Genomic DNA, 18,045 nt, shown 5'->3' on the forward strand with positions numbered 1-18,045 from the left:
ATTGAATCCCGTGCTACACAAAAGTCACACTGTCGCTTCCGTTTTACACAAGAGCTGAGTCTAGAGGATTTAACTAACTAGTTTTAAGATCACAGAGCTGAAGCCTCCTTATGTAAAGAGGCCCGTTGGACCACACTAACCAATTTCCATACTCTCCCAGCAAATCATTTGTCAGGAAGAACTGAATTATACCACATGCACGAAAATTCAACAAAACGGTCTTTTAAATCCCTCTAAACCTCCGTGGAGTGAAAGGATATCTTCTTCCAGAGAGAAAGTTCTTCTGGCTTTTTCTGCTTCCCAGAAAATGTAAGCGAGATGGAGCATTTTCTTCTGTTCTTCACAAAGCTTGGGACAAACTGTACCCATAGGCACTTAAAATACTTGATTTATTTATTGTTAAATCACTTAGGCCATAACTGAGCCTGTTAGAAGGAAGGATCGACTCCCAAGTGTTTAAGGATGCTATGATAAAGTACATTCTGCCTTTTATTTTGAATTTTTTCAAGTATTTTGAATTATTTATTCTGAAGCTGTTTGCATCTGTTTGCTAGAAGAGCAACGTTACCTTTCAGCTTGACCAAATGTACAAAGCCATGGTAGCTGGATTACGGGTTCCATTTCATGATGGAGCAGTGGTGGTTGGGGGGGGGGGGGGGGTCGTCAATACATTTTAGCAAAGCAGATCCTGAGAGAGAAATTCTGGACTCATACTTGAGCTGTATCCTCAGCTGAAAGCTTCTCCAAGACGGATAGTGTCTGATAATGTAGAATAAAGGAGCCCCGTTCTGCTGGCCACTTTGATGTGCCTACGATAGTGCCATGAAACTGAGGACACTCCACGGAACGAGAAAGAAGGAAAACTACCCACAGCACAAGGCAGGCCAGGAATTGTTAACTAGGTCAAAGAATTATGCACCTGGTTCCTTTCTTTTGGGGATATAGGGAATAGTTTGAATATGTCATTCCTTTTGTCTGCATACACTCTCCCCGGAGGGGTGGCGCTTGGTAGCGATGCCCATTCAGTAAGAGATGAAAAGAGAAGCAGAAATGAGTCACTGACCTGGCCCAAGCCCTTTAATTAGTTTGCAGTCGCCGGTTTTACACTCAAGACATCCTTCCAGGGAGCACGTGTTGAAACCGAGGGGAAGCTGGGCTATTTAGAAGGTTCTCAAGGAAGAGAATTCAGACTTTGCAGGCATTCGGTAGAAACCGTCTTTGAGACTGTGTCCTTGAACAAAATCATCACAAGTTTGCATGGTGTGTGCTCATGAAAAGAAATTACAAAGATCACATTTTAGCTGGCCAGCCGTTCTGCATGGAGTATTATTACAGTGATTATTTAACTGCCATGGAAAATGTCTTGACTTAGACACAATGGAAGCTAATCAGCAATGGAGGACTGCTGTCAATAAAGCAAATAGAAGACATTTAGGCTCAGATTCTAAGCAATTTGTCAGGATGGCCTCTAATTTGAGATGCATTAACCCAAGCAGAGAAGAACTTTTATGAAATAGTCAAGCATTTGGGGTTTTTTATGTGTTTTAAGCAGGCTCCATGCTGGGCATGGAGCCCAATGTGGGGCTTCAACTCACCACCCTGAGATCAAGGCCTGAGCTGAGCTGAGATCAAGTGTCAGACACTTAACTGACTGAGCCACCCAGGTGCCCCTTCATTTTGGTTTATTTAAACATAATATACTCAGGCTTTCCCCTCATCCAGAGAATCTTACAAAGGAAAACTTTTAATGAAAATGATGCTCATATCGTCTCATCTGGTGTCCCATCCTGCATTCTGGTGCCCTACCCTGTATAGCCTTCTGCAGGACTCCAGCCCACCTTTATCTGACTCTCTTTGGTATTTCCCCAGCATCGATGGTCTTTACCACATGCTAATTCTAAATCTTGGTCATTCGCACAAAATCTTAAAAACCCATCTATATTGTGAAATTTGTGATATTATGATGGAGGCCAGTATCGACCAACCACTTGCTCTTATGCTAAGTGTTTTACACGCACCATCTCATGTAATCTCTACAATAACCACGGAGGTAGGCACACTTATCATCCCCTTCTTACATCTTACCTAGAAAAGTAAGAAACTTATCCCAATCCTATGGCATTCTATATTTATTTAAGAAGGCGAAGGATTCGGATGGAAAAGGATTCACTTTCAGGCGAAGGAACATAAATTTCCATATTTTTACTGATCCAACAGATACCTACTGAATGCCTACCATGCCCGGGTCTCTGAACAGGAGGCTGAAGATGTAGAAGTACCATGTAATCGCTATCCACAAAGTGTTCCCAGTCTACTGGGAGAGGAGAGCCAGGCAAACACACCTTTGAAAATGCTGTAGCCAATCATCCACACTACAGAGCATGTAACGGGTTCTGCAGCAGGGTGGGAAGATGACCCATGATCTCAGAGAAGGACTCCCAGAGGATGTCTGCACTGGCTGGTGGAACCATCAGGCAAGAAGAAAGGGAAAGACCCATGACAGGAAAGAGCCTGTTCATTAGAGAGACTGGACCAGGGGTGCAAGAGGGGCAGCAGGCCCAGGTCATGAAGACCCCGGCAGCCTGGCCGAAGAATCCCACCCTATTCTGTAGGGAATGAGAAGACATTGATGGGTTGTCAAGCAACAGAGAACTCCCAGCAAGAGGTGTGGCACCTGGAGTGGCACCGTTCAGAACGGGAGCCGGGTTTCCCTTGACTTCTCTTGCTGTGAGCAGCCCATCACTCACGCACTTGGGCCTTTGAGCCTGGCCAGGCCTGGCTTCTTCATTACCCTGGTGGCTCTTTGACTCCCTTACTTCTAAATGTTAGTTGCTGTTTGCTCTCTCAACTCCTTCCACTTGTCACCAGCTTACTCTGTGTAGGATTTGTTATGCTTATTCAATGACATTCACGCACGTGGAGCGAGGGCCAAGGTCGTCTGCGCATGTGGTTGGAAGAGGGAGACAAGCGGTAAGAGACTCTTAATTATAGGAAACAAACAGGGTTGCTGGAGGGGATGGGGGGATGGTGTAACGGGGTGACGGGCACTCAGGAGGGCACATGATGGAACGAGCACTGGGTGTTATATAAGCCTGATGAATCACTGACCTCTACCTCTGACACCAATAACGCATTATATGTCAATTAATTGAATTTAAATAACAAGAAGAGTGGAATGAACACAGGGAATAAGACCTAGCCCCCGCCCTTTTGATAAAAATGTAGGGTCACTCTTTTATTTTCAAAGCAGATATTGATGAGTCACCTACATTTTTCTCTCTTCAACAGTAAATTATTTTATACACACGTGAGTCTCAATTAACTTTGAAAACATCGGTGGCGTGCCAGTCATGCTAGGAGAAAGCATTCCTACAAAAATCACACGCGCGAGCACACGTATACACCATACCCACATAGAGACCCCTCGGTACTCGGGTGCACGGTCGGTGCTCAAAAAAATAGATAAATAAAATTGAATTGAGTGTGAATCCAAAGTCTAGTTGTCTGCTAGGATTTCAATCTCATTGACACACCTGCAGAGTGGCGTGTGGGGAGGGGATAAATTCTCTTCTTTCCCCACTCAGGGAATTACATCCCACGGGCAGACACTGCCAGCTGACCCCGACCACAGAGTTCCCCAGCTCCTTGCACCTGGGGCTGCAGATTGTGTGTGGGAAGCTTTCTCGGCTGTCAGATAAAGCAGGAGTGCATTTAATGTACCCAGCTCCAAAGACGTTTGACTACCCACTCGTTTTTATACAATTTCCCAAGAATAAAAAAAGCCATGTCATGAGTTGGTGACTGCTGCTTCGAGTTTTCTGTGAAAGGCCTCCAGAAGGAATTGGGAAATGTATTAATATTTGAAACCAGAGGGTCCCGAGTCCTAAGAAATCAATGATACCAGTATAACAAAATTCATTTCTGTCCACTTCATCCTTAGAACCAGACATTCCATATGTGATCTAAAAACTCTATACTCCTCAAGTCATAAAACCACTTATTTTTTTTTCAGCTTTAAGAATGTAAATGCAATCTTCATTCGGTTCATCATCATTTCTCTAGCTTTTTTGTTCATCAAACTATTATCCTCACACATTAGCTCTGAGACTCTCTGCCCATACTTTACCCAAAGGGTCGTTTAAATAAGGTTCCCGAAGGACGTTCTGGTTTGGATTTTAAAATGAGGCAAACTTCAAAGTTCATTGAAAATACAGACCAACTATTAGTTTCCACTCATCTGTTAGGCAGACAGTAACTGTTCCGTGGATGCTACTGGTTAGCTCTGCCCTTGATTTGCTGGCAACTGACACCACCCATTCCTGATACGGAACACAAACCCAATTACAGCAGACATGGGGAGAAAGATCAAATTAAGTGTGATGAACAGGCCACAAAACCATGAAGATACAGATCAGATGAAGACAAACAGGGCCTCCCTATCTCGGCACATAACTTTACCACCGTTCCCTCTCGACTGAAATGCTCATGTTCATCGAATTGTATAGCTTTCTCTCCGATCTCTACCCTTAGCTATTCTGAGACCTCGTTCCTTTAACATCACGTAATCACGCAAAACTTCTGCACCAGTGGAACTAGCAGTGAAACTGAGATGCAACCGAAAATTATCTCTGCCATTTACTGGTTGTGTGGTGTCAGGGAACCTACTTAGACAACCCAAGCTGTATTTTCCCATAGCGTTGGTGTCAGGATTAAATGAGATGAACAGTGCTTACCCCAAGTTCAAATAGAGGAAGAACTCTATAAATGGGCCCTCCTACCAATAACATTTCCAAGTCAGGGGTCAAGAAGCCCCACCTTCCCATCAAGATACCGTGGTCCCATGTTCCCTTTATTAAACTCTCCTTATTCATCTACAAGCTTTGAAATGAATGAACTTGTTCAAAGCACAGTTTAGGAGACAAAAAAAAAAATGGTACTTGCTGCGTTTGCTTATTTGCACTGTATGTTTTTTTTTTTTTAAGATTTATTTATTTATTTTAGAGAGAGAGAACATGCCCATGTGAGAGAAAGAGAGAGCACATGTGAGCGGCAGTAGCGGGAAGGGGCAGGAGAGGAAGAGAATCTTCAAGCAGACTCCCCACCGCATACAGAGGCCATGGATCAGGATCCTGAGATAGTGACCTGAGCTGAAACCAAGATCCGAGGCCGAACAGACTGAGCCACCCAAGTGCCCCTGCCCTGTGTGTATATCCAGTGTAATCAATCACCTTTCATGTGAGCGATTATAAAACTCGTGCATTTGTATGACAAAGTCAAGGACATTAAATTTTACAGTATCCTCTTGTCGTGAACCCACTGACAGACTGGCAATGACCATTTATTGCGATGTCTCTCATTAAGGTATCTAAAGAGATTAATTACCCTTTTTCTTCCATTTAAAGAAGTTTTTATTTGCACAGTATTTCAAAAAGAACATGTCCGAATGTTAAGGGATGAGTACTCCGTTCTCCCGATTAATTTGAACGGTGGTACACAGAGCACCATTTTAAGCTGTTCTCCACTATGATGGAGTTTGAAAACTATATCCCATGCAAGTTAAGATTTGCCTGTTTGATTTTTCAAGTAATTACAGTTATTTATAAAAAAAATGGCCTGAGCAGAAACCACCTCACAGCCACAGATGGGAGCCCAGTAGGGACAGAGTCTGAACTGGAGAACTGGATGATGGCCTGCCAGCTGCTCTCACGCTCATACCTTAAATGGCCATCCCTGAGCCAGTGAAAGGTCCATGAAGATCCTACAAAGACCATACATTTGGTCCCCACAAGAAAAGCTGGTGAGCAACTCGGAAACATCATATCACCTTTTACATGTATGGAATGCTTACTCCTTTTATGATGGCCATTTGCATTTTTTTCCAGTTGTCCGTAGATGACCAAGCTCCCCAAGCATCACACTATCAACATGGAGACCAAGGGAAGGAAGTTTCTCATTGTACTTTAAGCAGCTGTTACAAAAGAGTTGGTCTGATGTATTTTTAATCACCCACATAATTGTTACTGTACTGCTTGGTAATTAGGTGTGAATGATAAGTGTTCATGTAAATGAGCATAATGCAACAATCACCAGTATGGACATTTTTTGTAAGACCTTACAATTTACAAACTGTGTTCACGTGCATTATCTCATTTCATTAATTTTGCCTTTCTCTTCTACCTGGACAACACCAGTTTCCAAGGGCCAGCTGGAGGAAAAGCAGAGGAAATGTGGTCCAAGAAAAGAAGGAGTCTGAGATTCCCAGTGTCCCTGAGGGAGGCAGTGTGGTTTCATAAACAAGGAATTGAGAGCTACACAAACCTGGGGTAGACTTCCTGGCTCTGCCATGGCTTTGCTCTGTGACCTTGCAGAATATTCTGAAATGTTCTGAATCAGAGGTTTCCTGGCTTTCCAAAGAAAGCGACGACCCCCTGCCATAGGTCAAGGTCATTACACATGCTGCTGTGTCCCTTACCAGATTCTTACAAAATTGAATAGATGCAAGAAGCCTACGTACTACCTAAGTCAGGGTCAAGAACCATTTGCTTCCTTCACCTTCCATCCCATCTGTTAACCTACAGAAAAAAAGAACATTCCTTTCCCCCACTAGAAGGTCCAAGGGGCTTGTTCTGGCCATTTCTGGTTCATGTCTCTGAGAAATCAGGACGCAGACAAGGTCTACACTTTCTTGACTTAGGGCAGGCTGGCCCTCACCCTCTGTGGTGAGCTTTCTCTTAGAAAATAAAAATGTTAAATGAGACGGAATAGACTCTGAAGGGGAGAAGGGAGGAGAGAGGCAGAGCTTTCAGAATGTCACTCATGAGGAAGGGGACCAGATTCATCAAAACCAGGATCCAGTAAGCCTTTCTCTCTTGTAGGGCCGACCTGACACACACTCTGAGGTCACAGCCCCTTCTCCCACATATTACTAAAGTTTACACTTGGCCTAAGACTTCACAAACTAGCATTTAATCTAGACCATCAGTCAGGTGGAGGAATGTTCTATCACTGAGCACAATCCTACGCACAATCACCAAACACACCACAACTCATCGGGAACTATGACTGCCTCAAAATGTCTTTCTATATCAATATGGAATAACGATAGTGGCCCATGTCACAAGATTATGACAAACTACATGGAAATAATGAAACATTATAATTACCAACTGCTAAAGGAATATGGCTGCATGATATTACCCATAAATTAAACTTCACCATATGGCTCTCAGATTAATCGCTTACTGAAAAACTTGGCAACATGTCCCATCAAGGAATATGTTTTTAGAGTGGAAACAATATGGTGTACCCCATTATTTGGGTTCTGGAGGTAGTCTCCTGAAGGCTAATTCATCAGTTATAAATCCATAAATAAATTAAGCTACATATTCAAACCCCCCCCCCCACATATATATCCTTCACCCCTTTGCCTATTTATGCTTATTATTACATATCCCAAACACAGCCACAATTCTGACAAGTCCAGAACCAGCTGTTTCCATCATTCTTCTTCCTTCAGCCCCTGCCTCTTTGGCATGCAATTTTACACCTCATCTCAGAATGCACATTAATCAGATTGACAGTCTCCAGAGAATGATCATTTCTAACTGCTCGAGGACTTCTGGGTCATCCTGGCAGCGAGTTGGCCGCCTGTCAACTTGGGCTATTTGTAGCTCAGTCTTCCTATGTAGACACGGTCCTGCCATAACCATTGACTCCAGCACTTTTATAAAATGTGTACTGAGAGTTTTACAGTTTCCATGTTATTTCTCTACTCCTCCATCACAGAGGCTGAGGAGTGACCACTTTCCAAAAGAGGTAAGGAGGTGCTTACAGATGAAACTCTCAATAAAGAAAGTGGAAAGGTGGGCCATGCATATTGTAGAGGCCTAAAGATGACTGGGGAGGAGGCCACCAGGCACACTGCTCCAGAGCACGCTGAATTTTCCAGGGGACCCCTATTTCTGGCGGGCTCCAAGTATTTGTGCTGGGGGTGGATGCTGCTCGGCTTCCTGTCTCATGAAGAACAGGAACAGGGTAGCACAGATGGCAAAATAAACAGATAAAACAAATTTGTTGGTTGAATATAAATTTTGCAATGCTAATGATTTCTGAAAACTTAGGGTGAAGCTGCTATGCACCGTGATTCATGGAGATCTCAAATCTCAAACTCCTAAGCCTTTCCCAAAGCAGGCTGGTGAGCACTCCCCCACCTCTTCCACACAACTGTCAAGCAGCTCCAACATCCCCCTAGATACAATTCAATAAATAATACAAGACCCTGAATGAAACAAAGGAATAGTTGTGCCGAATAAGACCATCATCTGAGCATTAGCAGGAATATTAGAATGTGACTTGGTTCTGCAAGTGTTTTTTGAGAACACATCACTTAGGGACACAAAGATGGATATGAGACAAACCCTGGCCTCTGAAAGCCTACAGCTGAGCACAGGCTATCAGACTCGTACATAACTAAGTGTAACCCAAGGCACTATGTGACAAACACTCTTGAGAAGAAGAAATAATGGCAAAGAGTTGAAAAGAGGGAGCAAATATCTTTAGTTGAAGTGCTCAAGGATGGCTTCCTGGAGGTGGTGCCTCTTGACAAAACTTGAGAGACAGTGAACATGTAAAGTGTTCCTCATTCGCCTATCCTGAGCCCTACTGGCCTGCATTCATATTCATACTCTGCCTCCCCCTGTGTTGAGGCCTTCTGCACAGGATGGAAAGAGCCTTCCTCTCTCTCTCCAATGCCTACACATTACTTCTCAAGAAGTCTTCTGGGATTCCAAGGCTGAACTTGGTCACCCTGATAACACAGCAACTTGAGCCAACCGTAGTCTGCAACTTCACATTCATTTGGACGACTTTTTAAAATTAAGACGTGGCTCCCCATCCAGACCCCCAAGTTCCATATGCTCACAATGCAACCTCAGACTTAGCTCAACCGATGCAGAGGAGGCCAGAGGACAAAGCAGTTAGCTTGAGCAAATGTGTACAGATAGAAACAATGAAGCTTGAATGAGAATCAGCTATATTTGAATCTAGAGAGATAAAGATGGAAGGGGGGCCAGTGAGAAATGAGCCACGTGGGGTAGTTTGGGGCCACGCTGAGAGAACTCACACTTGTCTTTCCATGAAATCTCTCTCCATCCTATCGGTGTGAGTGCACCACTCTTTCCAACTACATCCTGCCTTTGCCGTGGAACGATCTAGGTGTACTTTGCACCACGTTAAATTGTGTGAGGACAGAAAAACTTATTCATGTTTCTATCTCCACAGCCCCAAGCACAATGTTTGTTGTAAGTTCTTTAAAAAAAAAAAAAAAGTATTGAGTTGACATTGTTCAGTAGGAGACAAAGAGATCTGCACAGCAAGAGCTGTGTTCCATATGGTGCTGTGGGGAAATTAAACCAATCAGATTTTATAGAAGAGATTACGAATGAGAAGATATTTGTGTTGGTTACTAGGCTACTGTCTCTCAGCCCTCAATCCAACCTCTGTCCTGTTTTGTTTCCTTTTCTTTTTTTCCCGATTTATTTATTTGAGAGAGAGAGAGAGAGAGAGAGAAGGAGAAGGAGGAGGAGGAGGAGGAGGAGGAGGAGGAGGAGGAAGAGGAGGAGGAGGAGGGAGGCAGAGGGAGAGGGAAAGACTCTCAAGAAGACTCCCTGCTAAGCACAGAGCCCAACTTGGAGCTCGATCTCATAACCCTGAGACCATGACTTGAGCCAGAACCAAGACTGGGACGCTTAGCCTGACTAAGCCACCCAGGCCCCCCTGTCCTGTTTTCTGATGCTGAGCCTTTGGTGCAACAAATTACATTTCCCCCTGGCCATCCAGAAGCTTCTGAGGATCTGCCGGGGAGTCTCTTGGGGAGCTACAAGGCAGGAGGAGAGAGAAGGAGCAGATCCCTCCTGCTTGCAGATTCTTTCAAATGGCATCGGCCCAGCCACAGTGCTTCATGGCCCAGCAGCAGTGGGTTCCATTCACCAGCTTTCTCCCATAATCCCAGAAGCAGCCTCAGCATATACTGTGTGAGCAGCAGCTAGCCGTGCCCTCACCCCAGGGATCCCACACATTCAAGCAGCCCCATGACACCATCTCCTCCAAAGGCTTAGTCCTATCTCTCTTGAACTCTACATACCCGCCTGCCTCCTTTGATTTACTCAGCCCTAAATGATAGTTGCTTCTTTCTGGTACTAGCTTGGTGTTTGTTAATCCATTGTTCCTTTCCCCGCCCTCCTGGGGCTGTTCGAACAATTCCTATATTAAATCATCTCTGTTAAAGGAACTTGTGTGATCTGGCTTCCTAACACTGACGCATCACTGGCCATTGGGAGACTCATTGGAAGGCTAATGGGATCGTTCAGGTACAAGCTAATAAGCCCCTGAGCTGAGCAGAGGAGAAGAATGAAAACAAGATCCTAATATTAGCTAATGCTTACAGAGCATGAGACCTGTAACGCTAGCAGAGCTTTGTATGAAATATGAATTTAATTACTACAACAGTTCTACAAGATGGGACACAGCAATGGTCTCATCATACGTAAGGATGCCGAAGCACAGAGAGGTCATGAAGCTCACACAGGATCACCTGTGATCAGTGAAACAAATGGAGACCTGCTTCTGTCCCTAAACACTTTGATGCATGGCTCTTACCCGATCTCCCTGCCACCACAATGACTCACCAAACCAACAGGCCATCTGCAGAAAATAATGTAACAAAACTAAAAAAAAAAAAAAAAAAAAAAAAAGGTAACAGAATGCGAGAGAAAGAAATTCATTTTGATGAGAGGGATGGAGAAAGGCTCCATGGATAAGTTAGCACAAAAATATTTAACATACCTTAGGTGTTTGAATTCCCAGCTGCTAATTGTCTTCATTTCCTATTTGTGTTTTGAATGACTTCCCTTTGATTTAAAAGGGAAATAAACTCAAAGGTGCAGATAGCAGGTGTAATCCACATTTGTATTTACTGAATGCTTGAATTTTGACAACTAGAAACCGAGTGGCACAAAAAATCAGACAAAATAGACTTTCCTTCTCACTGAATCTCTTCTTTCCTCGGGGTCCTATTAATGTTATTAATACACAGAAAATTAAAGTTCTTAAAATTTATGTAGAGCACCTCAAAGTACGCCCCAACTCCATATATAAAAAGCAAATATAAACCATATAGAATATACATGGGTCTCTGGTAGTTTATGCCTGTAGGTCTCTATATACTTAAAAAACAGGAAGCTAAGCTATAGACCAAAGCTCAAAATTAAACATGAATTCAAAGAAAACATCAGACGCTCATGAAATATTTCAGCTCCAGTCTATTACAAAGAAGGTCATGCGTTGCACATCACCTTCCCAACTTTTACCACTGTTAACAGAAGTACAGGACAGGGAGCCAGTAAACAGAGGGGTTAGTATCACATGGTCTGGAATGGACCACTGGGGTCAACCCCGGGGTAGTATTATGTTATCCTTATTCTTGGCAAGTATCACATCTTCATAGGAACTGCAAGTTTGTTGCTATTTGCCTATTTTCAGAATCCTGGAGAAACAGTCCACCTCCCACTGTCACTTACAAAAAGTAAAAGCAGCCCAGGGAAGCAGAGGCAGAAGAGCCCAGGGCTGGGGACCAGATGTCTCCATGACCCAATGAGTCTCTGTCACCTTTCTAAATTATTATTTATTTATTTATTTATTTATTTATTTTCTAAATTATAATTTCTTCATCTAGGGAAAAAAATGGAGACACTCTCAACTTCCTTGGAGAACTTTGGGAAGATTCAATAAGTTCACACGACATTTGTCAATGTTTATGAATGAACCCTTTTGCAAAATGATCTGTAAGCTCCTTTCATCCTTTTTGCCGACACTGTCTCCAGTGGCACCAGTGGGTCATGCATCCCGCCTCCCTGGAGAAGAAAGAGGAGGCTGATCTTTCTGTAATCAGACTTTTTGAGTGGAGAATAAAATTGTGAACTTCTTTCCTGGACTACTGATATCACAAATACAGACACTGGAAATAAATTCAGGAGCAAGGGGCAGGCTATCAGCAACCCTGAAAAAGACAAAAAACAAAAGGCTTTTGGAGCAAGCAGGTCAATTTACTGGGCTCCGACTTTCATGTAACGTCTATAAGAGCTGCAGGTCCACACACGGAACATCAGAGACCACAGTGGGCAAAAGCTAGGCTTTATATGCGCGGTCATGGAAAATGCATCATAGTTTGTTTCTTTCTTTCTCTCTTTCTTTCTAAGATGTATTTATTCATGAGAGACACGGAGAGAGAGGCAGAGATGCAGGCAGAAGGAGAAGAAGGCTCCCCATGGGGACCCCGGGATCACGCCCTGGGCCGAAGGCAGGAGCTCAACTGCTGAGCCACCCAGGTGCCCCTGCATGGTAGTTTCAAAGAATACGTGCAGGCTCAAATTACATGCTTGGGCTCTAAGAATATGCAACTTGCTTCTATCTCCCATTAAAGTTTATGAAAATGCCAAAGTACAAGTGGACTAGAAAAGGTGGGTACAACGGCATATCTTTTTTTAATTTTTATTTATTTATGATAGTCACAGAGAGAGAGAGAGAGAGAGGCAGAGACACAGGCAGAGGGAGAAGCAGGCTCCATGCACTGGGAGCCCGACATGGGATTCGATCCCGGGTCTCCAGGATCACGCCCTGGGCCAAAGGCAGGCGCCAAACCACTGCGACACCCAGGGATCCCTACAACGGCATATCTTGTCCGCAGTACAGCCCTCAAGCCTCCCCGGGTTAGCACAGGGCAACAACCTCTACTTCTGCACAGATCAAACTTGGCTTCTCTCTGGCCTCCGTCACGTACTGTGCACCAGTCACCAAACCATCCTCACTTTATTGTTCTCAACAGCAAAATAAGGGTCAAAATGCCTAATTTCCAGGGTTGTTGAGGGAATCTGATTTCCCGAGGCACACAGAAGGCTTAGTTCGGTGCCCACGGCCTCCACTCAGAAGGGCTCAGGGAAGTGATGGCTGCGTAGCCCTCAGAGCTGCAGAAAGATGTCAATGACCAGACAGAAAGTGAATATACTTGACCTCGTGCAAGATGGCATCTAACAGTTATTCCGGTTACAAAGCCCCACATATCAGGGACATGATATTAATTCCCAATATCCATCCTTGGCAAATACAATTCTCTCAGAAGAAAATGGTCTTTTTTGCCAGAAAAACATGAAGTGATGCAAAATGCTACATTTCACACGGAGTCAAACCAGTTACCACTGGCTCCCCAAAGGGCGGGAGCAGAGAAAAAAGGAAGAGTATTTCAGTGTGTGCGTGGATGTGGGATGGAGGCTGAAGTCAGCATAACCTTCTGAGCACACACAATACTCCATGTACAGAATGTTCTGCTTGTGTCGCTCTCAAGGCCCATTGAAAGGCTTTCACCTGTGACTATGTCTGGAAAGTTTGTGTGTGTGTGTGTGTGTGTGTGTGTGTTAAGTTTAGCTTTATTTCTGGTAAAAGTAAAATAAGATAATAAAATATATAGATTTACCCACATGTGAAGGGGTCTTCTATAAATTAGCCTTTGAGCTACTCCCCATAACTCTTGGGTGCAGGAAGCCAACGCCAAGGAAAGTCAATATGCAAGGGTATGAGATGATATGAGCACTTGGAGAGCACTTCTGAAAATGTAAGAAAGCAGGAGGCTTACAGCATAAATCTAATGTTTTATTTCTAAAATGCAATCCTTGGGAGGTGGAAGTCACTTTGTGCTTTGAAAGTCTCCTCTTGGCAGATGGAGGGCAGTTGTCTGCTCGCTGTGACCCCCTTGGATGGTCTGCCTCTCTAGGCATGCGTGCTCCTACAGAAGGCAGGCTCCCCCCGCCCGCCCCCCGACCCTCTGACTCATGGAAATGTCAGTTCTTAGACAGAACTCTGGAAACCCAGAGCTGTCCAACTGCTGACGGCGCAACTGATCAAAGCTGTTGAATGCACACATAACCAAGTCCGTTTTCTCCCAGCACGTGAAGAGCTGTCACTGGCTACCTCTAGCCTGGGAGCCCTTGCTCCCCGCCCCCCATCACTGACAAGCAAAGTGAACTAGGGAGTGACAAACCTCCCCAACCCCCCATTTCTTCATCTGTGAGGCCTTTCAAGTGTCCCATCCCTGGTGTATCAGTGAAACAGATCATGCGCTGTCCCTTACTGTCCAACTTAATTACCACCCCATTCATGAATATGCTTTCCCCCTTACAGACATTTATTTTCCGTGCCATGTTTTCAACAACTTGACTGTTGGATATTTTCTCACTGTTATATTTATTAGGTAAGGGCTTCCTATTGTTCTGGATTCGTCTTTTCTAACTTTTTTTTTTTTTAATGATTGCACTGATTTATTTTTACTGGTATATTTCTTTTAACATTCTTCCCCCCAGAGAAGATTCTGATTTGGCCCACTGAAACTCAATTACCATTTTGGATGTTTTAAGATCTTTTGGATTTAGTTTTTGTCTTAAAATTGACAAACGGTTTCTGATATCTTGAATAGAAACTGAATTACTAATAATGTTTTATTCGATGCTTCCATTAGAAAAATGCAATAACGACAGAAACAGAATTTTAAATTTAAAACTACAATATTATCCAGAAAGTAAGAATGTATTTATATACCTAATATTTCTACTAAAAAGAAAATAGGATCTGTCATGCCCAGTAAGCTGAAAATTATGCGAATTTTAGTACAGCCTTCTGGTCTAGCCGCAACCTCTACTCATTGAGTTAAATGAATCAAAGAAGCTGATCACTTTTCCAACAAGCAGAATCCTGGCACATTTCCCCAAAACAAGGCATGGCTTTTGGCAGATGTCACTGACATCGCATCCAGGAGGGCCATCTTACAGTGAAGAGGCCTGTTTGATCCCCTACGTGGTGACTCATGTTGGCCATTGATTGCTGTGGAGATTGGTAGGAAACATTGAATTCCCCCCAAATCTCGAGACTTCAGCAAAATGGTAGAGCCATGCAGAATATATTAGATTACTCATATCTCAAGGAATTTTTAAAATATATTGCAGAAAAGACCTAAAATGTAGTAGTGTCTGAGAGAGGAGGATTGTAGAAGATACATTTTTCCAAAATTCTAACACTTAACAGAAAGTTGCACTTTGCTAATACCTTATCTTTCCATCCCTTATAGAGCAGCTCCCTTCCAGTGTATTCTTAACTCCCCTATATTTGCCGACCTACCGATCTCAACCAGGTTTCCACACCCAGTTGAAATGGCATCCATTTTCTGAGGCCTACTTGATTACCTTCTTTCCCTTGTTGCAATGAATTTCTCCAAAATTTTGCTTTTTAAAAAAGATTATTTATGTATTCACGAGAGACACACAGAGAGAGGCAGAGGGAGAAGCAGGCTCCCATGTGGGGAGCCCGATGTGGGACTCGATCTCGGGCCCCAGGGTCACGCCCTGAGCCGAAGGCAGACGCTCAACCACTGAGCCACCCGGGTGTCCCCAAAGTACTGCTCTGCAAGCAGCTCCACCAAGCACAGGCTGAGGGACCTCGGGTGAAATACTTAACCTCTCTAGATGCCAGTCCCTCATTTTTAAAAGGAGGCTAGTACGAGCATGTACTCTATGGACTTGCCGAGGACATTAAATGGGGCCATTTTTATGAAAGATGCTAAACAATCAGCTGCCGTTTGGAAGAGAGCCTGCCCATTGTGGGTGCTACAGAAATATTTCTTAAGCAAACAACCGAAACACATCTCCAAGGTTACTCGGCACTGCCTTTCTTTCTCTTCTCTTCTCTTCTCTTCTCTTCTCTTCTCTTCTCTTCTCTTCTCTTCTCTTCTCGCCTGGAAACTTTTTTCTGGATAATGACAATGTCTCCAAGTCTTCATATTTAGCCACCTATATCTAATTTTTTTTAGTGGCAAATATAAATGTCTGGGTAAAAAAGTGCTCTCTGGGGTTTGCTAGGAATTAGTTATTAGAAAACAAGGATTTGCCTCAGCCGATACAGAGATATTCTCCCTAAATAGGATTTTTTCATATTTTCCTAGACAGTGAGTTCTTCGATCTCAACTATGCCATCAGTGCTTGGTACACGCAGTGGGTACTTAATAAATATGTCAAGTGAATAAAATATAAGGAGTAAGTAGACCTCTATCTTAGAATACTCAGATAACTTTAATATTTTAACCTGAAATAATTCTCAGTTTCCACGGTACGACATTTACTACAAATGTGTATCAAGCAGATGTCATTTAAAATTTAAATAATGTTGTTAAGCCTCTTTGGAAGGCTGGCTCGTGTTTACCACACGAGGCCCTAATTGAATTCATGTACCAGCTCAACAGCAGGTGCCGGTTACGCCCCTACTAGGGCTCAGCACTGTGCTAGTGGCCCAGTGCATTTCTAAAGAAGCATAAGACACAGGCTCAGGGGACGTAGAGACTAGGTGGGGGGCTGACACAGTTAACGGGGCGGTTCCAAGCTGGGTGGTCAACCTTGCGGAGGTGGCTTGTGACAGGTCAGAGGATGGAGGCCTGGACTATTTGGAGGGTACGTCTTGGGAGAGGCTGGTAGATGGGAGGGGTTCATGCAGGTGACATGTGGGAAGAGACAGCAAGTGACGCACTCATCCTACTGCCTCAGCTCCCATGCACCTTGCGCTCACCCATTTCACTGAAGTGAACTGAACTTTGGGAAAACCTGTGTCCCGGGCGTCAAACCTGCCATGCCCAATGTTGGGGGTGGAGGGGTTTGTCTCTGGAGACAGAACAGGCTTCTTTCAGAGAAGTGGCCCCCACCTTAATCCCCCAGCTTTCTGTCTGCGGACTGCACCCCAACTTGTCTTGTGTACCTGGCTCCCCTGACCACACTGTGACCTAGTCCCAACCCTCTGGTCTTTTCCAGCTTCATCGGCAGGACTTTCTGCAGCTCCTTTCGACTTAAATATCCGTTTCCAAATAAAATACAAGCTACTTCACTGTGTTTTGAAGTGGCTCGCTCAAAGCCATAATTTTTAAACACTGATTTTCCTTAGAGGGTTTCATGTATTTCTCCCCCATCGCCCCAAGCTGACACTCAGAAATGCTTATAGGCTAGTCAATCTGTTTGGATTAAACTGATCCAAAAGTAGGCACCTTTCTTTCAGACGTTTTTTTTTGTCCCCCTCTAATTTCCCCAAACATTTTATTACCCTCATTTCTCCGGAGCCTGGCCAGAAACTGGGCCTCTTTTGACTTTTCAACACACCCACCTTATTAAAAATACCCTTCAGCCAAGATGAAGGAAGAATCGGTGAAATGAACCCAACACTGGGCTTTTGCAGAGCACATTGAGGTCTCGGGCTGGGGAAGGACACGAACGTGGATGATTCCGGACAGCCCGTTGCCGGGCTCCATCAGTCACGAGTGTCTCCCATCAGATGTGCCCATCTCTCTCCATTTCACTGTCACTAAAACATGAGAGCTAACTGAAGTAACAGGGCTTTTCTTATTAACCAAAAAAAAAAAAAAGTGGGGAGGGGGGTGTGGTGGGGAAGAAAGTCAACATTCCACAGGAAGATGCGTCACCTTCATTTGCTACTAAGAGGGAAGCAAAATTGGAACCCTGGCAGTCTACAGGTGTTTACAGTAAAAGACAGGCAGAGACAGTATTTTCAGGCTGCAGCTAATTGAGCCTTATTTGGACTGGAACCCTCGAAAGGAGTCAACACCTCAGAAGCAGGCACGATGAGAGGGAGGAGACAGCTTCTGGCTCTCATCGCGGGGAGAGCAGGCCGGGTCCTCAAGCCTCCCGGAGAGCACAGAGCTCCAGGGTCTAATCGACCGTGGAACAAAGAGAACGTTGTTTTGGTAAAGAAGGCACCTTTTCTGGGGTCCAAGAAACTCCTCTGGCTTCCTACCGCTGGGGAGACCTACGTTTGTGGTTTTCAGCGCCAGCTTCCCCAACGTGTATCTGTGTGAAGAGTGAAGCATCCCCAAGAGGAAGGCGAAGTTCACCAGGAAGGCGAGAACTTCTGCTCAGGGCAACAAGAATGGTGCACGATAGTCGAGAAAGA

At 44.2% G+C, this 18,045-nt stretch overlaps 1 protein-coding gene across 3 annotated transcripts in view; it reads right to left on the minus strand.

Annotated features, from left to right (window-relative positions):
* Window positions 1-18,045, minus strand: part of PRKG1 (protein kinase cGMP-dependent 1) — a 1,199,428-nt gene that overhangs the window by 891,616 nt on the left and 289,767 nt on the right. The window lies entirely within an intron of this gene.

The sequence above is a fragment of the Canis lupus genome, chromosome 26 (genome assembly GCF_011100685.1).
Source record: "Canis lupus familiaris isolate Mischka breed German Shepherd chromosome 26, alternate assembly UU_Cfam_GSD_1.0, whole genome shotgun sequence".
Classification (NCBI taxonomy): Eukaryota; Metazoa; Chordata; class Mammalia; order Carnivora; family Canidae; genus Canis; species Canis lupus.